Below are 27,930 nucleotides of genomic sequence, written 5' to 3'. Positions count from 1 at the left end.
AGAAGGTTTCTAGAATGTCCAAAATCACTGAAGACAGTGTGTTCTAGGACAACGAAATGGCTCATGGCATGAGCTGAGAGAAATCATTAGCAACTGTAGCTATTCCTAGGCAAGGGTAAAAGACTGAATGTTATTTGTAAGTGTGATGTTAAGTCAGTGCAAAATTGTAGTACGAAAAATTACATTTCCTCTTTATCTTAAAAATTAGCATTTTTCCGATCTTAAGACTTTAAATGCTAAGTCCTAAATGAGATAGCTTTATCAATTTCCTCTTCTACTAAGGCTCAGGGAACAAAGCAGAAGAGGGAGTAGAAAGGGTGTAAGAGGGTGAGAGGAACGCTGTGTAATACTTTCCTTTGGCTATGACATGAGTATTAGACTCATAGACTCACTGCAGCTTTGTTCTCCTACACAAGACCTGCACAAGATCAAGCCGGACAAAATTCCTGCATAGACGGGGAGGTGTTTTCCATGACCCTTTGATAATAATCTACCTTTTAGAGTGTAGACAGTGGTAGGCAATGCACCAATGGCTTACTCCACAGCCATTTCTTTATCTGTAACTCTAATTGTACTTAGTGGGTTATCACAATAAACACATAAGGGACATGAAGTTGAGATGGGGCCACATTTCCGGAGCATATGTGCAAGTTAGGGCAGATTATGGGGCTAGCCATGAGTGTTCCATTTTACACATTTATAAATTCTAAAAATAACTAAAAATTATAAAATACAAACATTAGTTAGGAGGCTTGTGCAGCACATAGATCATGGTTCTTGTCCTGAGTGTTAGAAGAATAGAGAACAAGATAACTGGAGATTGTCTGTCACCTGCAGTAGAATGACTGCTCTCAAGCAGTGAGACAGAACTGGCAGATGCTTAGCCCAGGAGGAGTCTGCTTGAAACTTCTGTGAAGTCTGGCATAAGGTAAAGGCTTTAAGGCTAAATCCTAGAGTACTTACTTAAAATAATGAGCAAATGCTTGACTTTGCAAATGGTGCAAATGCAGGATATACAAAGGGAAGGGAGGAGAACCTTCAGATATGTTTTGTGACGCCATAGTCAAATAATGGAGGACATGTTTTTCATTTGGAGCTGAATGTAAGAGTTCACTGGGGTATTCAGGAATACAGATTAAATTCCTGAATTTAATGTTGAGCTGAGAGTGAGCACAGTGTTGAGCTGAGAGTTACAGAATGGATGATGCATAATGCCAAGCAAGTGACCAAAGGGACACATTGGATAACCTATTGAGTGTCTTACCGGAAAGTGGGTTTAAATGTTCTCTGTGTAATTTTCCTTATGCAGTATATGATAATTCAACAGTCCACTGAAGGGCATTGATTTGCCTTATCTTTGTGTTATTTTTCTATTTTTTATACTTTTTATTGCTTGTTCCTCACTCTAGGTTGTTATTTTCCTTTTTTCTTTTCTTTTCTTTTATTTCTTTCCTTTCCTTTTCTCCTCTCCTCTCCTCTCCTCTCCTCTCCTCTCCTCTCCTCTCCTCTCCTCTCCTCTCCTCTCCTCTCCTCTCCTCTTCTCTCTTCTCTTCTTTCATTTTATTTTATTTTACTTGATAATAAACTCCCGGAATGCATGATTATGGTAATTAAAATGATTCTTTTCTTTCCTCTGTCTTGTTACATTCAATGTGACTCCTTTTTGTTTTAGTTACACTTTATATTTTTTTCTCATGCTCTACCATCTCAGTTGCCTTTAACTTGTTATATCTTACTTTTTTTTACACAAACCCCAATTGTATCATTTTTATAATCCTTAATGAATATTTTCAAATATGAATGGAAACTGTTCTATTCTGCTTTTAGTCGATGTAGAGGTGATCAGTAGCTTATAAGTGGAAAGATTTCTACAGAGCATTCCTGGTACAGGGATATTGTTCCTTCCTCCCTGGAGGAGCACACCCACCCCATCAGCCTTTCCTCCAGAGGCCATATGTACCTCAGTGACCAGGACACCAAACAATTTGCATGTCTAAGTAAGCTTCTCAAGTGACCTGGAGTTTGTGCATGTAAACTGAGTTTTTGCTCAGAACACAGTTTGTTCAGGTCCATAATATGACCACACTGGTCATATTGTAGTTTACAGAGCTCACAGATGGGCAAGACTGATGAATCTTTGTCCTGCTTAGAGGTAATTACTCATTCATGTTCATTTTTGCTCTATTCACAGTATCCAGAAAATGTAAATAGACCAAACAGTTCAGATGACCTTTAGCTGAAAATGGCTAATAAAAATGTGGTACATTTACTCAAATGAATATTCTTTGGCTGTTAAGAAAAATGAAATCGTGAAGTTTGAAGCTAAATGGATGAACCTGGAAGCAATCATTCTGAATGAGGTAACCCAGACCCAGAAAGACAAACATCCCATGTTCTTTCCCATATATGGATGCTAACTTTGAATCTTTACATATGTGTGCTTAATTTTGAGTACTAGGGGCCAGACACTAGTAAGATAGGTGGTATTTCAAGAGAGCTGAGATAGAGTGAGAGTGGTATAAAAGGGGGGAAGGAAGCAATGAAGCAGGAAGGAGTAACTAGAGGAGAGGATTAGTAGGCAAGGTAGAGGAAGAGCATGGAGAAGGATATTTAATACTTAAATCCTTTGAAAAAAGTCATATGGAAGCCTACTACTGTAAAAGCACATATATACATATGTATGTATATGTCTATATATACAAACACACACATATATGTGTATATAAATGTTTATATTCATGTTTTAATTGAGTTAGCTGGGGACAATGCCTCTCCTAGTCAACATACACTAGCAACATATGTCAGTACCAGGAATAAGTTATTTCTTTCACACTTGTTGATCAGTGAGGTCCCAATAGGCTCTTGCCATTGCCCTTATTTTCTACCCAGTAAAACCCTGTCGCCAAGGACAGCATATATAGAGCCACAGAACTTGGGGGAGTCATGCTGGTATTGATCCAAAAGCTTTATCTGTATTTTCTAGTTTTCATAGTACTGGAAGGTGCCATGCATCCTAGTGGGGGAGAAAAGTAATCATCAAAGGTAACTATTTGAAAAAATAAAATTACCCAAATGCCAGATGGTCAGCCCTGAAAACAAACATACAATTAATATATGCAAAATCATGGTTTTGTTATTACAAGGAAAATATTAATGTGCAGAAATAATCAAGAAAGGGAAAAAAACAACACAAGGACAACAAAACCCATTGCACAAATCAGCAACACAAGTTTTTCAAATGGTGGAAGAACTGAACAGATAGTCCAGCAAGTAACACTGTCTGCAGGACCCATAAGTCAATAAAAAGATGCTCAATCTCCAGTTACTTGTAAAGTGAAAAGAAAACAGAGTGAGACATCTTTATCAACTAACAAAATGACTCCAAAAGGCACCAACCAGAGCAAATGTTGCTGAAAGCATGGAGCATGTAAAAATCTCTTTCATTTCTGGCACAACTGCACAGGAACAATGTGCTACTGAGAAAAACTCTGTTATCTGGGTATCTCTTTATTTTACATTCATCGAATGTGAATAAAATACATACCTGTAGGAAAACCCCTGCTTATCCACAGCAGCTTGAAGTCTAAGATGCAGATACACCGTGATACATTCATCAAAAAGTGAAATAATAGTGAACCATGGACTATGTATTTTTCTAAATATTTCTGTAGAATAAAAATGAATGTCTATATATGAAGCAATGAGGATGAATCTCAGAATAATTATGCAGAACCATTTAAATCAGTAAAAGGATTTAGTACATGTGCTTAGTATACATTTTAATTCTTTAAAATTCAAGAAATTAAAATTAATTTATGCTGAGGGAACACATGGTTATGAGGACCGGAAAGAAAAAGGAAAGTGATTGCACGTGGGCACAGGAAATGACCTTCTGCGATGGATTGCTTCATTGTCTTGACTTGTTAGCACATTTTTACAAGCATTACCAAATGCCCACCTTGCCACATTGACTGGATTCTACTTTACTAATATTATACTCTTCAAAGGGAAGGGTGGTGTTCTTGGGCAAGAACAAAGTGAACTCATTCTCTCCAGACATTTTATAATGTTAGGCTAAATGAGATCTTTCTGGAAGACAAATAGAGCAGCGGAAAAAAATAGAAATTCCAGAAAAAGACCCAAGCATATGTGGAATCTTCATTTTTAAAAAAAAGGGTGCTACTCTGAATCTCAGGAAGGAAAATATTTTTCAATATATCTCACTTGGCCATTTTATACTCATAAGAATGAAATGAAAATTTGGCTTCACCCTTGCGCCATAGCAGAATTATCTTTTCTGCCACCAATAAATCAAAATATAAAATTTGAAAGAGTAAAGTACTTGGAGAACAGAACAGAAGAATATATTTATGGAATAAAATAACTTTTATAGGAATTGCTAGGACAGTATCAATGAATTTGACTATAAGATTATTCATCAGAAGATGGATGAGTGAAGAAATTATGATTGAATTCTTGAAAAGGTTCACGCATCTAAATGCCTAAAATGTGTTAAATGTCTAAACTCTAGAAAATGTCTAAAATTAGTGGGAAAATGGAGTTAAAGACACAAAGGAAAATTGAAAAGATGGTCCAGTTCATTGGTATTTAGAAAAATGGAAAGCAAAATCCCTTTGTGGTGCTCTAATGCATTCCCTCAAAGGACGGCAACAAAAGAGTTTGATGCCTGTGGTGGTGCTGGTTGGGTCCAAATGAATACTAGGATTTTGAGAAGCCATTTGACATGGGTACAAAATTTGATAGTCAATCCTACAGTCTAGAAATTTCACACTGAAGCATATATAACAACCAGTGACATAGTCAAACCAGCCAATCTTGGCAAATGAAGGTTAGTAGAAACTTACAACCCAGTTCTTAGGCCAGATATTTTGAGATAAATTAGGAAAGTACTTACATGAGCACGTAGTCAAACACTGTAAATGGCAGAATAAAGGGGCTGACTTCCTCCACCTCCATAGGCATTCTGTAATAAGTACATCAATACTTTTGAATGCTATTGAATATAAAAAATTGTCTGCTGTTAGCAAACATGCAAATGCCCATGTAAGAGAAAAAAATGAATAATTTGAGGGATAAGCATATAGTACGTCTATATTACTCAGCAAAACAGGGAATCACATGTATGCAGAAGTATGTTGGAATTTTGTTTTTATGTATGCTGATTTGTGTGTAATATATGTGCCTGTGTGTGCATATGTGTGGGTGAATGATATGATTTTCATTTTAAAAAGCTAACAATGTCATGTGTCTTCATATTCAGCAGGAAACCTTTCTGGCCTCTCTGCACTACTCCCTCCCTCTCTTTTATTCTAATCCCTTTCCTTCATTTATTTACTTACTGGTATTGTTGGGAAAACCTGACCTAAGGCTAAACTCTTTTTGGACAGTATTACAGATTACTTTCTTTTACTTAAACACCTTTTTTTCCCGAGACATTGCTTCATCATCAGCAATAAACAATAGGATTTCCTTTGTTTGAAAAATGCAATAAGGAATGGTAACCATGGTTTTTGTGAAAATTAATTTTACTCAAATGTTATTGATCTAATTTCTGCAGTTAGATGAGCTGTTTTTGAAAACCCGACATACCAAAGATACAGGAGTTTCTACAAGCCATTTACCACTAATCAGTTCACTGTCCTATAACGGGCCTGGGCAAATTATTCCAATGACTTACAGGATAAGCAGGATAAACACGTATGTCCACCTCAAATAGTGACCACTGTAGACTGGCCGCTGCCTATGTTTTAACCCAGTTCATTAGTGTTTACTTCTAGCTACTTTTGACAGTTATTAATTTACCAGCAGATGTTCTAAAATCATATTTTTAGGCTTCAGTTAAAATGGGACATATTTACAGTAGATAGCTTATGGAAAAATTGATGGAATTTCAGTGGTATAAGTGAAGTTACCAATAGAAAGGTTTAATTGATTAATTAATCTCTATTTGAAAATTCATTCAAAATACCTCCACACATATTCAAGTGTGTTGAACTCACTTACCTACTTTTTTCTTTGAAATAGGAGGACTATGTCTTTGTTGATACACACAGCAAATGGAGAATAGAGATGCATTTTTTTTTTTTTTAATTAAGCCACACTTGGAAAGCTGCTCTCTTTTCTCTGTCCCTGATAGGTTTGTTTTGAACACAGTTGTTGAGTGAGTTTACTATGAAGGGAGTCTTACTCATCACTGTGGGAGCAATTTAGGTTCAGTAAGCATCAGCCCTGACTCACTAAATGTGAGAGTGCATTTAGCTATGATTGAGTCAAGGATCTGCTAATTGAATATCTCCTTGATATTTATTATAGACAAATCCCATAATATTTGCATTATTCCCCAGAGTTTTATATTTCACTTTGTATTATGTGCAACATTCTGCTAATCACATTAAAAGAGAAGAGGGCACAGTCACATATGTTTACCCACTACTACACGTGTACATTCAAAATCAGTATGAGAATCCTAAAATGCTGGTGATGTATATATGGAGAAGTAAGTGCAAAAATGTATATTGTAATTTTATTTTAGGTTTTCATAGTTTGATTTACACTTAAAAGCCAGTAGACTTTAATACAATTGTATTTTTTAAGAGAAGAATTTCAAATAACACTAAAGTATATAAACATTTAAATTAAGAAGTGTTGATAAGAATATGGAGACATTGGAGCTCTCAGGAATTGATGTCCAGATTCAAAACTGTCCATATATTGTGAGAAATAATATAATGATATTAAAAAAGTAAAACAAGGGTTTGACCCCTGAAATTCATTCCATTTCTATACATTTATATAAAATAGTTGAAAACATTAAGCAAGTAGAGCATATGTGTGTTTACAATAACAGTATTTATAAGAGTCAAAATGGAGAAACTGTCTAAATAAACAGCAACAGATGCAGGATGAGCCAGTTGTGCTATATGTACATATTAGGATGTTTTTGTTCCACATAATGATCCAAAGTACAATGTAAGTAAACTTCAAAACCAGGCTAAGTGAAATAAGCCATGCAGAGGTGGTCCCATAATGTGTGATTCAGTTTATATGGTGGGTGCAGAAAAGACAGAGCCATAGAGCCAGTCCCGATTGGTGGTAATGAGGGCTAGTGGGGAGGTGATATGGACTTGGCTTGAGTTGTGTGGGGGAGTCTCTCTTCAGAGAGATAAAACTAAATGAACACTGTAACTCCATCGTCTTGTGAAAATTCTAGTGAGTGGTACAGACTCCTTATCTTCACACAGCTCATTTTATATTACATAAATTTCACTCTGACAATTACATGTTTTTAATTTCAGGGACCCTGAAAAGTAGGCTGAATTAACAATTCAGTGAGGTGTTAATTTCACTACTTTTAACTTTAATATGTAATACATCATTTATATGGGATAGTAAAGGGGCACAAGAATAGATGTCAGAGATACAACAGAATCAGAATGGCTTTCATATTCAATTAACCACTGCCATGATGCATGGCATTAGCAATTATTATAACTTTTACTCACCATACTATATATAGCACCCAGTGTAGTCATTACTCTAAAATATGATGTCTAATAATTTACTGCAGTGTAAAATTTTATAATTAGTAGCACTTTCTGTTAATTTCTCATTTGAGTTTCTATTACTTTGTTCACTTTTTTATTTTTATTCATTAATTACAGTTTATTCACTTTGTATCCCCTCTATAGCTCCCTCTCTCCTCCTCTCCTAGCTCCACCCTTCCTCCCCCTTCTCTACCCATGTCCCTCCCAAGCCCACTGATAGCGGGGATCCTCCTCTCCTTCCTTCTGATCCTGGTCTATCATGTCTCATCAGGAGTGGCTGCATTATCTTCCTCTGTGGCCTGGTGAGGCTCTTCCCCCCTGAGCAAAGAGGCAGCCAATCAGATCATGTCAGAGACAGTCCCATTTTTAAAATGATTTATTTATTTATTATATATACAATGTGTGTTTGCATGTACACCTTCACAACAAAAGAGGGCACCAGATTTCATTTTAGATGGTTGTGAATGACCATGTGGTTGCAGGGAATTGAACTCATGACCTCTGGATGAGCAGCCAATGCTCTTAACCTCTGAGCCATCCCTCCAGCACCAAATCCCCTGTTCCCATTTTTAAACTAGTTAATTAACGAAAGAAAATAGATATGTTAAAAAAACGTAATATTAAATACTTGTAAACATAGTACATCACAGAATCAAATGAATCTACACAGTCACTACCAAACACTGTTGCCATTTCTGTGTGTGGAGGGTCATGAATGAGGGCTATCAAAATCTGCTACCTTAGAAAATTTACATTAACCTGTGTAGTATTCACTATATAGGCATCATGCCAGACAATATATCTCCAACACTTTTACTCTTACTAATAAAAGTTTATACCCTGCTTCATTTGCAGTGTTTGTCTTTTCTGAATTCATGAGTTGGGAGTATGATCCCTGGTGGAATAATACTGGGAAACAGAGCTTCTCAGGAGGTATCAGGTCATGAGGACTGGATAAAGTAGAACCATTAGGAAAAGACTTATGGGTTAGTTTTTCTAACTCATTTCTCTATATAAGCATTTCTTTTCTGAAAAGGCTCAAGCATTCAGTTACTATCTTGAAAGTAAACACAGAGCTTTTGTTAGGCATTGAACCTCCCAACATCTTGATCTTTGACTTTCCAGGCTCTAGAAAAGTGAGAGTAATTTTCTGTTTTTGCAAAATTCCTCAGCCTCATCTGTTGCATAATTGTGATACAAACCAGAGTAAGACATAAAGTGTATGTGTTTGTGTGTTAGTTGCTGGTATATGTTGTAGAGGAATTTTATCAGCAATATGGCTGCTCTGATCATACTCAAAGGCCTTCAAGCTCTATGTGATCCAACTGGAATGCAGACATGCTACACATCTTTAATCCCTCTGGCTGGAATTTAGACATACCCTTAGAACACACCTTTAATCTCAGACATTGAAACTAAAGCAGTTAATTTGTAAAAGGAAGCAGCCATCTTTAAAAGTGACTTCTAATTGAGGGTCAGAGAAAGTAAAGAATCAGCGATAGATTTGACAGAACGAGTCAAAGACAGTATAAGCACAATGCTCACAAGAAGAGACCGGAAAGAGAAGTCACTTAAGAGCAGTACAGTAGAGTTGAGATAGTAGAGTAGGGTACAGAAAAGAGAGAATAGAGAAGAAAATGCCACAGAGTAGAGTGAAGAGTTCAGTAGAGAAGAGAGTATTGTAGAGGCAGTTGGGAGAGTTGGGTTCAGTTCATTCAGGTAAGTTCAATCATTTCAGGGCAGTTCAGCTGAGTTGAGCCAGTCAATTGGCAGTCAGCTGAGGGTCAACATTTGGGAGTCAGTTGAGAGGCAGAGCAGTGGATCTGAAATCACGGCAGTTCAGTTGGGTGCACTTCAGAGGCAGTTTTCCTGGGACAGTTTTACAGAGGCAGGTCAAAGAGAAATTAAGCTAGACACAGGAGAAGACAGAATGATCCAGAGAATGAGAAGAAGCCAGACAATTGGAACAGATTGTTACAGTTAGTTTAAGGCCAAACAGAGGAATTAAGTCAGAAGCTGAGAGAAGTCCAGTCTGAATCAGTCAGCTTAGAGAGGAATTTGAGCCAGAACAGCCAAGTTGAACCAACCAGCTAGAGTTCAGAAAGAGTAGAAAGGGTGAGCTTAGTCAGCCTCTGAGATGACATCTAGCAAATAAGTTACATTTTTTTTTTCAATGCAGTTTATTCAGGAACCTTGAACAATCTTTTGTCCCTGGGGAAAGCCAGCCCACAGCTTAAATAGCCTCTGGGTAGCCAACCCCAGCATGCCACGTGGGCAATGCAGATAGGTCCACATACATGGAAGCAAGCCAGATCCTCAGCCTTAGCCAAATATGGAGTTGTTTGTGACAGAGAGCACTCACCATCAGGAAGGTGGAAGGCAGAAACCAGCTCCATCTTTAAGGCGAGGCATTACGCAGCTCTCTACAGTTCCCCCTTTTTGTTTTAGATGCATCAGGCAAGAGTAGAGGTCTGATCTCTGATATTAGAAATAAATTGGGACTTTGTACTGATGTTCATTTAGGTGTCATCCACCCAAAGAGCATCAGACCCGTCTGATACCTTTTTCTCAGAGGCGGGACCTGGGGTATCAACCCGCATGCAATCAGACATGCTCTTCTCTGGGTCTTCACTGCTGACCCTGATGCAGTGCTTAGCCTTGCATCCTGAGCATAACATTTTAGCTCCCATGCTTGGGGAGACTGTCCTGCTTCAATGGCTGTAAAGGCCTGAATGGTCATGGCTGCATTACGCTGTTGTGAGACTCTAATCTTGCATGTACACCACAGGCAAACCAAGGAGACCAACACCAGCAGGCCTGCTAACTCTCCCATGCCCGCCCATTCCTTCAGATGATTCATGGCTGCAGCACTCCATGATGATAATCCTGTGGCTAGTCCTGTGTCCACTCTGGTAGAATTCGCCGTAACAATGGCCACTCTCAGTTGCTCCATCATAGTATCGAATTCTTCAGTCCAATTACCTAAAATACAGCTAGACAATTGTTTAGACAGATTTGCAGCACAGGAAAGATTCTCATATTGTATGCTAGTGACACAAAGTCCAGCATACTTCCATTGACAGCCAAGTTGAGCGATTTGCCATAGGGTATCAAATAAGTTACTTTTACAGTACCTGTGTGTATGTGCATAAAGGTGAATGTATGTATGTTTGTGCATTCTTGTGGAGGACAGAATTCAACATGGCACCGCTTTTAAATCAATATGCATTAATAATTTGTGAGTCAGAGTTTCCCACCTAACCCAAATTTCATCCAATCAAATAGACCATATGGCTGAAATCCCTATCTGAAGTAGTTGTTTTTCAGCAAGAAAACACTTCTGTGGCATTAAAACTTTTTTAGCATCCCACGTTAAATAAATTTGTGTTCTTGCAAGATTAAGCCTTTGTTGAGTAAGATTTGGCCATCAGGGTATCTTTGTTGTTTCAGTGCTGAAAGCCGTGTTTCTTTTACTGGTGCTAATGTTATCAGTTTCCAAGAGTCTTGAACCTACCATGTTTGCAAGGATAACTTGTTTACACTCCTGCTCTGAAACTGTAAACTCGTAAAAGAGTTTAGGGATTTACCTCCTCAATGTTAGACAAGCATCAATTTCTTTAGTAGAATCCCATGACTTACCTTTAGTTGTCAAATTTACACAACCTGGAGTTACCTGTGAAGAGAGTCTCACTAAATATTGTCTCGGGCATGTCAGTGAGGGATGGTCTTCATTTAGCTAACTAATGTGGGAAGACTCTGCACACTGCTGACTCCATTCCCTAGCCAGGGCATCCTGAAATACTATATAGTAATGGTGAAACTGAACTGACCAAGTAAAAGTTGTCAAGGATGCATGTGTTTATTATTGCTTTCTGCTCCTGACGGGGTGTGACATGTTTAGTTGCTTCCGGCTCCCACCCTGTCATCCCCACAATGCTGGATGGTAACCCGGAACTGCAAGTCCAATGAACCCTTGCTTCTTGACATTGCTTTATCAAGGCATCAGAAATTATATGAAAACATGCCCTAAAAGACAAAAAGTAAACAAAGTAAACAATCACAACTTGTCAAACTATAACCCTATGCACTCCTTGACATTTTTTGCATCAGAGAACTCAATCCATTACTTTTAAAGTCAACTTCATGCAATTCATGCAGATTACAACCAAATTCTTTGCTAGAAGGTAAGCTAAATATCATGTGGCCCAATTCGCATCAGAGTCCTTGTTCCTTCTGGAGCCTCATGAGCTGGTTCTTCCTACTCCAAAGCTGTACTTGGAGAAGTCTGGACATTTGTAGCTTCTAGTTGGAAACTCTTCCACATTACTCCTATAAACAAGTTCCAAAGGCAACTTTGGATTCTAGGAGTGATGCAATTTGGTTTATCAGGAAACACCTACTTCTTGCAAGCAATTTTTGTATTAGTTACTTTAACTCTTGCTGTGATAAAAGCTCTTTTGTTTTCTTTTTTGCCATTTTTATTATTATTAATTACACTTTATTCATTTTGTATCCCCCTATAAGCCCCTCTCTTCTCCCCTCACGATCCCACCCTACCTCCCCTTTCTGTATGCATGCCCCTCCCTAAGTCCACTGATAGGGGAGGTCTTCCTCTCCTTCCTTCTGATTTTAGACTATCAGTTCTCTTCAGAAGTGGCTGCATTGTCATCTTCTGTGGCCTGGTAAGGCTGTTTCCCCCTCAGGTGGAGGTGATCAAAGAGCAGGCCAATCAGATTATGTCAGAGGCAGTCCCTCTTCCCATTACTATGTAACCCACTTGGACACTTAACTGCCATGGGCTACATCTGTGCAGGGGTTCTAGGTTATCTCTATGAATAATCCTTGGTTGGAGTATGAGTCTCTGGGAAGTTCCCTGTGTTCAAATTTTCTTGTTCTGTTGCTCTCCTTGTAGAGTTCCTGTCCTCTCCAGCTCTTGCTATTTCCCACTTCTTACATAAAATTCCATTCACTCTGCCCGACAGATAGTTGGCCATCAGGCTCAGCATCTGCTTTGATAGTCTGCAAGGCAGAGGCTTTCAGAGGCCCTCTGTGGTATGTTCCTAGGTTGTTTCCTGTTTTCTTCTTCTGGCTTTCAGAGGCCCTCTGTGGCAGGTTCCTAGTTTGTTTCCTGTTTTCTTCTTCTGGCTTTCAGAGGCCCTCTGTGGCAGGTTCCTAGTTTGTTTCCTGTTTTCTTCTTCTGGCTTTCAGAGGCCCTCTGTAGCAGGTTCCTAGGTTGTTTCCTGTTTTCTTCTTCTTCTGATGTCCATCCTCTTTACCTTTCAGGATGGGGATTGAGCATTTTAGTTAGGGTCCTCTCTTTTGCTTAGTTTGTTTAGATGTACCGATTTTAGTGGGTTTATCCTATGTTGTATGTTTATATGAGTGAGTATATACCATGTGTGTCTTTTTGCTTCTTCTGGGACATCTCACTCAGGATAAATTTTATTTATTTATATGTTTCACTTTTTAAAGAATTTATTCACTTTATATCCTGATTGTAGGCCCTTCCCTCATTTCCTACTGGTCACATCCTCCATACCTCCCCCCCACCATGCCTTTCCCCTAGTCTACTGAGAGGGGGAGTCCTCCTCCCCTACAATCTGACCCCATCCTATCAGGTGTCATCAGGGCTGCCTGGATCATCTTCCCCTGTGGGATGGCAAGGTCAATTCCACCAGGGGCAATTGATCAAAGGAGCAGGCAACCGAGTTCAGAGACAGCCCCTGCTCCCCTTACTAGGCAAAACACACGGAGACTGAGCTGTGGGCTACATCTGAGTAGGTATCTAGGTCCTTTCCATACAGACCTAAAGAAACTAAACAAGGAAGACCTAGACAGGATGGTTAATTCTCATTCAGAAGGAAAGCAAAATAGACACCAGAAAAGGCAGAAGTGAGGAAACAGGACAGGAGCCTACCATACTTGTCCTCTGAAAGACTTTACCCAGCAGGGGATCAAAGCAGACACAGAGACTCACAGCCAAACTTGGGGCAGAGAACAGGAAACCTTATTGAAGAAGGGGTAGATAGAAGGACCCAGAGGGGACAGGAGCTTCATAAGGAGACCAACAGAGCCAACAAATCTGGGCTGAGGAGGTTCTCCTGAGCCTGATAAAAACTCTTGACCACAATGACTTAAAAAAAATGCAGTGGTTCTCATCCTCTGTGGCTTGGTGAAGCAGCCCCTCGAGCAGGAAGTGATCAAAAAGCAGGCAGCAGAGACCATGTCAGAGACAGCCTTTGTTATCCTTACTGGGCCCTCAAAGGAAGCCTAAGCTGCCCATGAGCTGAGGTGGGTGAGAGGGACTGCCCTTTTCTGAGAAATAGGGGAGGGGTAATGGGGGAAGAGGGAGGGCTTGACCAGGAGGTGTGGAGGGAGTGCTAAATAGGAATGTAAAGTGAAAGAATAAATAAATTAATTAATGAAAAAAAAAGAAAGAAACGAAGTGGTTATTTTGTATCCCAGTAAGGAAGCCACAGCAGCAGGGCCTCGAGGGAGCTGCTCATTTTGCATCTACAATCAGGAAATAAAGGAAGATGGACTGCTATCCTCAGTTTGCATTCTCCTTTTAATTCAGTCTTCAGTTGGTATGGATCTTCCTACCTCAGTTAAAAGTAATCCCTCACAGGCAGGTCGGAGGCTCTCAGAATCTGGATAACCCCCTGCAGATGTTCTCAGCTGCTTACCTCATAGGCTATTTCAGAGCCTATCAAGTTTTCAGTGAGTGTCAGTGAAATAATAACTGCAGGCCTGTAAGACCACACCCATATATTTTCGTCCTTTTCATCCAAATAAATAGAGTTATAACATAATTCTGTATTTAAAAACATTTTAGGAGATATATCTATCTACAAACATATATAATTATGTAATTATATATATATATATATATATATATATATACAAAATCATGTGAACTTAGTGTGAAATTTGTATTTTTGAAATGCATGCAAATCTCAGCAATCCTCTCTATTTTACATTTAATGATATATTTTATACTCATCCATACTGACATTTGTAACACATTATTTTTCCAGTATTATTGTATTTTATTATTTGAATGTACTGACATATACTTTCTATTCTTATGCTTCTGTGTGTTTGAATTTCTGTAATTTTGGAGCTTATATTTCTATAGATTTTTATAGGCCTCCTGAGGCACATACTGAAGACATGTCTAAGTGACTTTCCTAGAAATAGTTCATTAGTATTGGGTTTTCACATAATGCAGTCTCCTCCAGGCTGTGTGCTATGCCTGTCACTCTGTGGCCTGACACTCTGTGATGTCATCAAACCTTCTTCTCCTTGCCTTATGACTCTTTGTTGTTTCTACAAACTGGTAGACATAAAACTGTCATATATTCATATACAAACACACACATAATTTCATATATATGATATCTAATATATAGAATTTCATACATGTGGATATGTGTGTGTATAATCATAATGTGACCTTATTCTTATATCTAGGCATATACAGCATTTTATTAAAGCTCAACTTTGCATTTCCATGATTATTAATATGGCAAAACTTTATGCTTTTTTCTTTGTCCTTAATAGTTTATTCATCTGTAAAACACATTGTATAAAAAAGTTGATAGTTTGTGGGGGTTTTTTTTTTTTTGATGGTGTTCAAATACTTGAACTTAAAGGGACTCAAACTGGAAAATGTCTAACTGACATACCAAATAAAGAGAAAAAAATGAGTGTATTTAAGTTATTTTTATTGCTAACGAATTTTTAGCATTATATGTAACAATTTTGTGTAGAATTTCTTGACTTTGAATTATAGGGCTGAGGAGTGGCTGGCTGTATTATTTCCATTATTTGTAGCTGAACTATTCGGTGATATCAAACTTTAATAACACTGGACAGCCACAGGATCTGACATGTAGCAGCTGTGCAAATGTAAATAGTTTTAAATAAATTAACTGGTTCCTTTAATACGAAGCACAAAAGACTGTGAAAGGATAAACATTAATGAAGTTAAAGTTAAACATTCCTGAATATCTCCATCAGCAGAACAGTGCTTTTAGTCTTTATAAATACTGCATTCAGAAGAAGAAACTAATCTTATGTGATGTATGATACCCTGGTGAAACAAGGCAGGGGTTAGATAGACCATTTTACAATGAATAAGCTATCTACTTTTCCTCTGGCTTCTCGCCACGCCACTTATATGTTCTATGTTGGAAGCACACAAGAATTTGACTTTGAACAGCACTTTCTATTTTCTGCGATGATCCAGATGCTTCCTGAGCAGTAATCTAAAGTGTTAGAGTTGGGATGACTAGGCATCAAAGCGGGAAGAAAAGTGTTCATCTGAACAGTGAAATTATTCTGCTGAAAGGCAGAATAACGTCCTGGGACTTCTGAGTCCCATTTCCTCACTGTTTCTTCATGTGGTGTGCATCAACTCAAGATAGCATTCTCCATATAAACCTCATTTTACTTAAATTGCTTTCATAGCCATACTCCATCACCCAGGAGAACAAGCAGCTCCATCATTTGTTGTACCTACAAGCACAAAAGATCTCATTAATATTAACATATGACTACAGTTAGGAATCATACTTTTCTTAGATCATTTGAATTTGTTTCCACCATGTTTATTTCTAGTTAGACAACAAAATGAGATTTGGTAGAATACATAAATCAATTATCATGGATCCCACTTACATTTTTTAAGATACTTGATACAGTAAGTTTTATAACCTTGTTTTAGCATCTACAAACTTACTATGGGAATCATTAGTCATCTCTTGCTACATTTTTGAGATATTTGGAGAGTAAGACTATATTTTTATGCATCTGAGGAAGAAGTATATTATGAGCAATTCTAACACAGATATTCTTACTGATAAATTCCAAGAACTTGCAGGTAGCTTTAGAATAGGCTATCACATTAGAAAATTTCAAAATGATAACAAAGAATTCCTTGGCAATTTAGAAATAGAAGAATTAAAATTTTAATGTTTTCCATCATGGAAGTAATATTCGATAATCAAAACTAGACATTAACCCAAATTTTCCACCATGATCCTACTGCTAGAAAAGAAGTTAAGTGAGGTTTTGCTCTGTAGACCTTTTAGAAAATGTGGATTTGCTTTCAGGTCTGTGGAAACTGTTTTGAATATAGCCTCTTGCCGGAAACTCAGAATTATTTAGTGCTCACTGTAATTGCATCTTGGAGGAGGTAACTGACAGCATGTTGACTCGTATTGCCAAAAATAAAGCTTTTAAGTTTCCTGAGAGCACATCTAAAAATATTGGGTCTTGTTTGAAGATTATCTAGCCCGCCAAAGAATTTCTCTCTCTCTCTCTCTCTCTCTCTCTCTCTCTCTCTCTCTCTCTCATTAAATAGAAACATGTATTTATAAATGTGAGGTATGAAGTTTTTGTTATTTTTCCAATATCCTGGGAGTTAGCAAAATTATATGAATAGAAATGTAATTTAGAAAACAGTTTTGGTGATGCTTAAATGTTACTATCCACTTGGTATTATTTATTTGAATTTCTTTTGCAAATAAAGATTGCAAAGTCATGAGTATATTGAGATATGTGTCATGTTAAATATGATGCCTACTTCCTAGTTTTGGTGTATTATATTCAGTATTCCTTTGTATCCAAAGAAATTATTTTTACTCTGACTGGTTGGTTTTATCACCCAGAAAATTCAAGTAGAGTCTTACATTAGTTACTTCTTTTTTGACTTGTGTAAGTCAATTTAATATAAGCAAAATTTAGCATAATCCTTTATCACATAGAGCAGTGATTGCATTTTTTACTTACAATCTCAACCATCGTAGGAAATTGTAAGAAAATGAATTATTTTTCACCATCACTTTTATGGAATTGAGTATATTTATATCTTGAATCTTTTTTAAATTTAGCTATGAATCATGCCTGGTAATTGGCTGTGGGTAAGAAGATGAATTAAGCTTGGGAAGATAGTTCTTCTGTAGGTCAGATCCAGAATGAAAACTTGATCATTAGATAGCCATATGATATTTCTGTTTTTCAGAATTATGTTAGACTATGAAATTCTTTTTTTTTTTTCAATGCAGTTTATTCAGGAACCTTGAACAATCCTCGGACCCTGGGGAAAGCCAGCCCACAGCTTAAATAGCCTCTGGGTAGCCAACCCAGGCGTGCCACGTGGGCAATGCAGATAGGTCCACATACATGGAAGCAAGCCAGATCCTCAGCCTTAGCCAAATGTGGAATTGTTCCTGACAGAGAGCACTCACCATCGGAAAGGTGGAAGGCAGAAACCAGCTCCATCTTTAAGGCGTGGCATTACACAGCTCTCTACAGTTCCCCCTTTTTGTTTTAGACGCATCAGGCAAGAGTAGAGGTCTGATCTCTGATATTAGAAATAAATTGGGACTTTGTACCGATGTTCATTTAGGTGTCATCCACCCAAAGAGCATCAGACCCGTCTGATACCTTTTTCTCAGAGGCGGGACCTGGGGCATCAACCCGCATGCAATCAGACATGCTCTTCTCTGGGTCCAAAGCGGCTGACCCTGAGTGCAGTGCTTAGCCTCGCATCCTGAGCGTAACATTTTGGCTTTTTATGGTAGCCAACCATGTTTGGGGAGACTGTCCTGCTTCAATGGCTGTAAAGGCCTGAATGATCATGGCTGCATCACGCTGTTGTGAGACTCTAATCTTGCACTTATACGTTTTGTCTCTTTGTCCTCTCTCTGTATGCTGTGCTTAAAAACCTCTCTAAGGGATAAGGAGAAAACTTTGATATCATGATTTGTGAAAATATTAAAATGTATTTTAGTTAGTCATCACTAAATTATAGATGAGCTATTCATCATGTTAATTGAATAACTGTATTGTCCCGATGCCTGTTGTTCTGGGTAGTTTCTGTCAATTAACTGAGCTAGAATCAAGAGAGAACCTCAAACGAGACAATGCTTCTATCAGACTGGTCTGTAGGAAAGCCTGTGGGGCTTTTTCTTGGTTCATGATTAATGTGGGTGGGTCTCACTTACTGTGTGTAAGCAAGGCTCTTTCTGGGCTGGCTTTTCTGAGTGCTCTGAGAAGGCAGGCTGAGCAAGACACGAGGAGCAAACCAGTCAACAGCCTCCTTTCCAGCCCCTGCTTTCATTCCTGACTCCAGGTTTCTGTCTTGAGTTTCTGCCCTGACTTTTGTCAATGATGGGCTGTGGTCTGTAAGGTAAAATAAACCCTTTTCCTACCCAAGTTGCTCTTGGCAATGGTGTTCACGACAGCGATAGCAACCCCAAATAAGACATGTCTGTACAGCTATCACTACTGTTTCTCATCTGTGAGTAATCCCTACTGTCCACCTGCTTGTAGCTATGAAATGTAGCAGCAGAAATGGAGACTGAAATCTAGAAGTACAAGTGAAAATTATTAATATAGCCCTAACTTTCTATAATTAAAAAACATACTATTACTCCTAACACATTTAAAGTATGAATCAATAGATGAAGCATTGTAGCAAATACATACAACACTAGAAAAGGGGAGATTGAGGTAGGAAGATGGTAATTCTGAGGCTGGTTTGGGCTACATGGTCATAACTTTTCCCTAAACAAACAAAACCAAAAAATAAATGAACAAAAAAGCCCAAAGAAAATTACAATAAACGTTTCCAAATACTGATAATTTTCAATGTTCATATGAACACAAAATTACCACCACGGTTTATCTAAAGGAACAATGTTTTTGTTTACAACTGTTAAGCTAGAGTATAGTTTGGAAATTAGTAGTTCAGATCTAAACACCTGGACAAATGTTTGCCATGGTTCCCAAAGCTTTCACTGTTAGGAATCATTTGACACCATGTCTGCTCAGGTATGCATTGAGCTGGAGAAACCACAGTGCTTTGGGACCTATATTATTTATCTGTTGTGTGACTATCAACTTTCAAAGCTGGACAAGATGAGAATAATAATAAAAAAACGAAAATCATGTTCCACTGAATACCAGTAGTGGAAGAAACAGATGTCACAGAGATGCTTATAATCCTTCTCATGCTCTCTTAGCTCCCTAACTGTTCACTTAGGAAATGAATCCCAGTGGTAGCAGAATCAGAATCTTCTTCTGGTGAGTGATTCAATCTAAGAACAATATCAGCTCATTTATAGTCATCTTACTTTAATATTCCCCTCAGCCCAGTTTTGTGCTGACTAAGGTGTTTCTAGCAACACTAGGCACAATGACGGGACTGACAGAACACAGGTCTTTCCAAATATTTAACACAATGGGCTTCTTACATTCCATGGTGGTTTCAATGAAAAATATACCCCAGAGGCTCAGGTATTTGAATACTTGGTTTCTAATTGAAGGCACTATATAAGGAAGTTGAGAAGGTGCAGGATTGTTGGAGAAAGTATGTCACAGGGGTAGTTTTGGGGAGTATAGTTCTAACTACACTTGGTCAATTTCATGGCTGCCTTACAAGATGTCAGATTTTTCCATATTCTTTCCTATAACTTTAGGACTATAAGGACTATAAGGACTATAACTTATAAGGACTATAAGGACTATAACTTATAACCTCAAAAATAAGTTTGTTCCAGGAGAGCATTCTCTGGCAAATAACTCCAAAGTCCTCCTTTCTTGATAGAATTAATACAATTTCCCCCATTTAAAAAACAAACAAACAACATTCTGGCTTTGGTCACTGGCTTTCTACTCACCAAGAGAAGAAGCCGTTTTTATTTCTTTTATTAATTTTTAATTTTAATCACAAGTCATTTACTTGTATCCCAGCCTTAGCCCCCTCCTCCTTTTCCTCCCAATCCCACCCTCCCTTCTTCATCTCCTCCCTGCTCCCTGCCAAGTCCACTGATAGGGGAGGACCTCCTCCCCTTCCATCTGACCCTAGCTTATCAGGTATCTTCAAGACTGGCTGCAATGTCCTTATCTGTGGCCTAGCAAGGCTGCTTCTCCCTCTGGGAGGTAGGGTGGGGGAGAGCTCAATGAGGCAGTCATTGAGTTCATGTCAGAAAGAATCCTTGTCCCCCTTACTAGGGAACACTCTTGGATACTGAACTACCATGGGCTACATCCGAGCAGGAGTTTTTAGGTTATATCCATGCATGGTCCTTGATTGGAGAAACAGTCTCATAGAAGACCCCTGGGCCCTGATATATTTGGTCCTTGAGGAGCTCCTGTCTTCTCCTGGTCTTACTAATTCCCCTTTCTTTCATATGATTCCCTGTACCCTGCCAAAGGTTTGGTTATAACTCTCAGCATCTGCTTTGATACACTGCTAGGTAGAGTTTTTCAGAGGCCCTCTATGGTAGGCTCCTTTCCTGTTACTTGTTTTCTCCTACTTCCAAAGTCCATCCCATTTGTCTTTCGAAATGAAGATTGATCATCTTACCCTGGGTTCTCTTTCTTGTTTATCTTCTTTAGGTGTGCAGATTTTAGTACTTTTATCCTATCTTATAGGTCTAGTACCCACTTATAGGTGAATTATATACCATGTGTGTCTTTCCGCTTCTGGGATACCTTACTCAGGATGATATTTTCTAGATCCCACTATTTGCCTGCAAAATTCATGATTTCCCTTGTTTTTAATTGTTGAGTACTATTCAATTGTGTAAAAGTACCACAATTTCTGTATACATTCCTCTGTTAAGAAACATCTGGGTAGTTTCCTTGTTTCTAGGTTCTGGCTATTACAAATAAAGCTGCTACAAACATGGTTGAGTAAATATCCTTTATGTGTACTTGAGCGTCTTTTGGATATATGCCTAGGAGTGGTATAGCTGGATCTTGAGGAAGCAGTATTCATGATTGTCTGAGAAAACACCAGGTTGATTTCCAAAGTGGTTGTACCAGTTTACATTCCCACCTGCAATGGAGGAGGGTTCTGCTTTCTCCACAACCTCTCCAGCATGTGTTGTTACTTGACTTTTTTATCTTAGCCACTCTGATGGGTATAAGGTGGAATCTCAGTGTCGTTTTGGTTTGCATCTCTCTGATGGCTAAGGATGTTGAGCATCTCTTTAAGTGTTTCTTTGCCATTCTATATTCTTTTACAGAGAATTCTCTGTTTAGCTCTGTACCCCATTTTTTAATTGGATTGCTTGAATTATTGCTTTTTAACTTTGTTAGTTCTTTATATATTCTGGATATCAGCCCTTTGTCAGATATAGGGTTGGTGAAGATCATTTCCCAGTCAGTAGGCTGTCATGTTTTTTTCTGATGACAGTGTCTTTTGCTTTACAGAAGCTTTTCAGTTTCATGAGGTCCCATTTATTGACTGTTGCTCTTAGAGCCTGTGCTGATGGTGCTCTTGTGCCAATGAGTTCAAGGTGCTTCCCCACTTTTTCTTCTAACTGATTTAATATGTCTGGATTTATGTTGAGGTCATTGATCCACTTGGACTTTAGTTTTGTGAAGGGTGATAAATATGGGTCTATTTTCATTTTTCTGAATGTAGACATCCAGTTGGACCAGCACCATTTGTTGAAGATGCTGTCTTTTTCCCATTGAATGGTTTTGGCTTCTTTGTCAAAAATCAAGTATTCACAGGTGTGCGGGTTTATTTCTAGGTCTTCTGTTCGGTTCCATTGATCAACCATTCTGTTTTTATGCCAATACCATGCAGTTTTTATTACTATTGCTCTGTAGTACAGTTTGAGATCAGGGATGGAGATACCTCCAGATGATCTGTTGTTGTACAGGATTGTTTCCACAATTCTGTTTTTTTTTTGTTTCTCCATATGAAGTTGGTAATTTTTCTTTCAAGGTCTGTAAAGAATTGTGTTAGTAGTTTGATGGGAATTGTATTGAATCTGTAGATTGCTTTTGGCAGAATGGCCATTTTTACTATATTAATCCTACTGCTCCATGAGCACGGGAGATCTTTCCTTCTTCTGATGTCTTCTTCAATTTCTTTCTTCAGAGACTTAAAGTTTTTTTTCAAACAGGTCTTTCACCTATTTGGTTAGAGTAACCCCAAGGTACTTTATGTTATTAGTGACTATGGTGAAGGGTGTTGTTTCCCTGATTTCTTTCTTGGCCCCTTTGTCTTGGGTGTACAGGAGGGCTTCTGATTTTTTTGTTAATTTTGTATCCAGCCAATTTGCTGAAGGTGTTTATCAACTGAAGGAGTTCTCTGGTAGATTTTTTGGTGTCATTCATGTATACTGTCATATCATCTGCGAATAGTGAAACTTTGACTTTTTCCTTTCCTGATTTGTATCCTCTTGATCTCCTTTACTTGTCTTACTGCTCTAGCTAGGACTTCAAGTACTATGTTGAAGAGATATGGAGAGAGTGGGCAGCCTTGTCTTGTCCCTGGTTTCCGTGGGACTGATTTAATTTTCTCTCTATTGAGTTTGGTGCTGGCTATACGCTTGCTGTATATTGTCTTTACTATGTTTAGGTATGTGCCTTGTATCTCTGATCTCTCCAAGACTTTAAACATGGATGGGTGTTGGATTTTATTAAATGGTTTTTCAGCATCTAAGGAGATGATCATGTGGTTTTTCTCCTTCAGTTTGTTTATATGGTGTATTTCATTGATGGATTTTTGTATATCGAATCACTCTTGCATGCCTGGGATGAAGCCTATTTGGTCATGGTGGATGATAACTTTTATGTGCTCTTGGATTCAGTTTGCAAGTATGTTATTGAGTATTGTTGCATCAATGTTCATAAGTGAGATATGTCTGAAGTTCTCTTTGTTTGTTGGGTCTTTGTGTGGTTTAGGTATCAAGGTGACTATGGCTTCATAGAATGAGTTTGGTAATGTTCCTTCTGTTTATATTTTGAGGAATAGTTTGGAGAGAATTGGAGTTAGTACTTCTTTTAAGGTCTGGTAGAATTCCTCACTGAATCCATCTGGCCCAGGGCTTTTTTTTTTTTTTGGAAGGGAGACTGTTGATAACTTCTTCTATTTCCTGGGGGGATATAGGACTATTCAGTCTTTCTACGTGATCTTGACTTAATTTTGTTAGATGGACTTTATCTAGAAAATTTGTCCATTTCTTTTAGATTTTTGAATTTTGTGGCATACAGGCTTTTGAAGTAAGACCTAATGATTGTTTGGATTTCCTCACTGTCTGTAGTTATGTCCTCCTTTTCATTTCTGATTTTGCTGATTTGGATAGTTTCTCTCTGCCTTTTAGTTAGTCTGGCTAAAGGTTTGTCTATCTTGTTGATTTTCTCAAAGAAGCAGCTCTTGCTTTCATTGATTCTTTGAATAGTTTTATTTGTTTCTAATTGATTGATTTCAGCCCCGAGTTTGATTATTTCCAGCCGTCTGCTCCTCTTGGGTGTGTTTGCTTCTTCTTTTTTTTTTTTTTTTTTTCCCTAGGGCTTTCAGTTGGGCCATTAAGTTGCTTGTATCAAATGTCACAAATTTCTTCTTGAAGGCAGTTATTGCTATGAATTTTCCTCTGAGCACTGCTTTCATTGTGTCCCATAAATTAGGGTATGTTGTACCTTCATTTTCATTGAATTCTAAGAAGTCTGATTTCTTTCTTTCTTTCTTCCTTAACCTAGCTGTTATTGAGCAGCAAATTGTTCACTTTCTATGTGCTTGTAGGCTTTTTTCTAATTCCATTGTTGTTGAGGTGCAGCTTTAGTCCATGGTGGCCAGATAGAATACAGGGGATTATTTCAATCTTCTTGTATTTGTTGAGGCTTGCTTTGTGAACAACTCTATGGTCTATGTTAGAGAAGGTTCCATGAGGTGCTGAAAAGAAGGTATACTCTTTTGAGTTTGGGTGGAAAGTTCCGTAGACATTAGGTCCATTTGAATTAGGACCTCTGTAAGTGCCTTTATTACCTTATTAGGCTTCTGTCTAGATGATCTGTCCCTTGGTGAAAGTGTGGTGTTGAAGTCTCCCACTATTAAGGTGTTGGGGTCAATGTGTGATTTAAGTTTTTTTTTAAACTTTTTGCACCAATTTTTTTTGTAAGATTTACAAAGTATCTTATTGATGAGCACCTGAATAGAGCCCTGTTCCACAGCCTTTGCATCGTTCAGCCATCTAACATTTTTTTTCTTCTTTTTTTATTATCTTTTTTCTTTATTAATTACACTTTATTCACTTTGTATCCCCCCCTGTGGTTCCCTCCCCCTTCCCCATCCCAATCCCTCCCTTCCTTCACCCTCTGCATGCATGCCCCTCCTCAAGTCCACTGATTGGGTAGGACTTCTTTTCCTTCCTTCTGATCCTAGTCAATTAGGTCTCATCAGGAATGGCTGCATTGTCTTCTTCTGTGGCCTGGTAATGCTGCTTCCCCCTCAGGGGGAGGTAATTAAAGAGCAGGTCAATCAGTTCATGTCAGAGACACTCCCTGTTCCTATTACAATGAAACCCACTTGGATACTGAACTGCCATGGGCTACATCTGTGCAGGGGTCTTAGGTTATCTCCATGCATAGTCCTTGGTTGGAATAGCAGTCTCAGGAAAGACCACTGTGCTCAGTTTTTTTGGTTCTGTTGCTCTCCTTGTAGAGTTCCTGTCCTCTCCAGATCTTACTGTTTTCCACTTCTTTCCTAAGATTCCCTGCACTCTTCCCAGAGGTTGCCCATAAGTCTCAGCGTGATGTAAGTTTTAATAATGTTTCATTTATGAATGTAGGCAATCTTGTATTTGGGGCATAGATGTTCAGAATTGTGATGTCCTCTTGGTGGATTTTTTCTTTCATGATAATGTACTGTTTCTCTTCATCTTTTTTGATTAATTTTGGTTGAATGTCTATTTTATTAGATATTAGGATAGCTACCCCAGCTTGTTTTCTGGGTCCATTTACTTGAAAGACATTTTTTTGAGCCCTTTACTCTAAGATAGTTTTTATCTTTGTTGCAGAGGTGTGTTTCTTGGATACAGCAGACTGTTGGATCCTGTTTCCGCACCCATTCTGATAGTCTGTGTCTTTTTATTGGAGAGTTGAGTCCATTGATGTTGATAGATAATAGTGACCAATGAATATTAGTTCCTTTTATATTAGAGTCGGTGGTCTTACTATGTTTCATTCTTGTTTACTTTTAATTTTTGTTGCAATGTTATCTGCATGCTATGTTTTCCTGGGTGAAGTTGTTTTCATTGGATTGGAGTTTTCCTTCTGGTATCAAGTATCAAGTATGGCTGGTTTACTGTTTAGCTATTGCTTAAATTTAGTTTTGTCATGGAATGTTTTTTTCTCCATCTATGTTGATTGCAAGCTTTACAGGGTATAGTAGTCTGGGTTGGCATCTGTGGTCCTTTAAAGCCTGCATGATATCTGTCTGGGCCCTTCTGGCTTTCATAGTTTCTGATGAGAAGTCCAGTGTGATTTTGATAGGTCTGCCTTTATATGTTACTTGGCCTTTTTCTCTTGCTGCTTTTAATATACTTTCTTTGTTCTGTAGCTTAAGTGTCTTGAATATAATGGGGCATGAGGAGTTTCTTTTCTGGTCTAGTCTATTTGGTGTTCTGTAGGCCTCTTGTATGTTTATGGACATCTCTTTAGGTTGGGAAAATTTTCTTCTATTATTTCCCTGAAAATATTTTCTGGACCTTGGAGGCTGGAATCTTCTTTTTCATCAATTCCTATTATTCTTACATTTTGCCTTTTCATGGCATCCTTGATTTTTTGGATGTTTTGTGTCTGGGATTTTTCTGATTTTACTTTTTCTTTGACAGAAGTATCAATTTCTTTGAGTGTATCTTCAGTACCAGAGATTCTCTCTTCCATCTCTTGTATTCTGTTTGTGATCCTTACCTTTTTGGTGATGCTTATCTTTTCTCTAAGTTATCCAGCTCCAGGGTTTTCTCAATTTGTGTTTTCTTTATTAATTCTAATTCTGTTTTCATGCCTTGCACCATTTCCTTCATCTGTTTGAATGTGGATTCCTGTGTCTCCAAGATGGTCTCTATTTTTTGTTTGTTTGTTTGTTTCCTCACTATATGCCACTAGTTTTGCCTCTACTTGTGCCTCCATTTGTTTGGCTATTTTTTCCTGTGTTTCTTTGAGAGCTTCATTCATTTCCTCTTTCTTTGCCTCCACTTGGGTGGCCAATTCTTTTAGAGATTTGTTCATTTCCTCTTTAACTGTTTGTATTTGTATGGCTATTTCTCTGAGAGATTTGTTTCCTTTTTATGTGCCTCAAATAACTGGATAATCATAGCTTTAAAGTCATTTTCTTGTGTTTCCAATGAGTTGGAGTATCCATTAATTTTGGAGGTTGCCAGTGAAGCCATGCTATCTTGATTTATGTAGGATGTGTTCTTAGGCAGACCCCTGGTCATTTAGTTATCTGTAGCATTCACTGTTTGTTCCTGGATTCTGCAGATCAGACCGGTCTTTCTCTGGTGTCTGGAGAATTCTTCAGTAAAATGCGAGAAGTCCAGTGGTTTCAGCATGTGTGTTGGTGTTTCAGTTCTACCTGTAGGAGGAAAGTCAGCAGGCACAGAAGGACAAATATGAGTAAGCGTGTGAGCATATGAACCTGGAAATGTGTTCTGAGGGACAGGGTGCTAGAGAATGTAGAGGCCTTCACTGTGAGAGAAGGGTGCCTTGCAGTCACTGAAGGGGTCACATGCTCTTAAGATATCACAAACATTGTTGATGTTTGTGGGTGCAGTACATCTGTGGTACTCAGTACATCCCTGAGTACATCTGTGGCCTACAGGCTACTGGTATTTGTCTCTAACTGAGTTCTAGGAGTTATTTGCCTAAACTCCTCTGGTAGATCCACAGAGCAGGGGCTTCAATGTTTCACGGGGCTCTCTGTTTCCCACAGTGGATGTGTGGGTGGGAGGGGTGTGATGTCTGGCTGCTAACTTAGAAGCACCCTGAATCTTGGGTTCTGTAGGCACTGGAGGGTGCACTCACTCTCTAGTAGGTCAAATTGAAAAGCACATGGTTTCTTCCTGTTCTCTACTGGCTGGATTGGACCTGATGAGTCAAATATGGCAGGTTGAGCTCAGTCAGCTCAGTAGTGCTGCAGCCGCTGAGCTAGGGAGTCCAGCTGCATCTGCAGAACTGAGGTATCCAGGTGCTTGCTGGTAGGTCCTGGGGAGCCACTAAAGTGGTCCACAGACCTAGGTGGCCCAACACCTGGTGTACCTGGGTGTTTTGAAGGTCTGCTGGATTTTGGTGGCTGTTCAGCTGGCTATCTTTCACTGAGGGGTTGGATGGTCCATACAGTCACTGGCTAGAAGGCCCTGCGGAGTCAGTACTGCCACTCACAGACCTGGGACCCAGGAAGGATTGTACTGCTGATCTGGTACTCTGTGGCAGGCACTCGGTGGGTGTGAGCTCCGAGGGTGGGAGTGCCACAGACTGGAACTCTGAGGGCTGGGATGGTGCTCAGTGGGGTGTGTGCTTTTCAGGCTGTGAAGGGTGTTCTGCGGGGTGGGAG

The sequence above is a fragment of the Meriones unguiculatus genome, chromosome 1, assembly GCF_030254825.1.
Source record: "Meriones unguiculatus strain TT.TT164.6M chromosome 1, Bangor_MerUng_6.1, whole genome shotgun sequence".
NCBI classification, from domain to species: Eukaryota; Metazoa; Chordata; class Mammalia; order Rodentia; family Muridae; genus Meriones; species Meriones unguiculatus.
Note: the sequence above shows the minus strand (reverse complement) of the source record.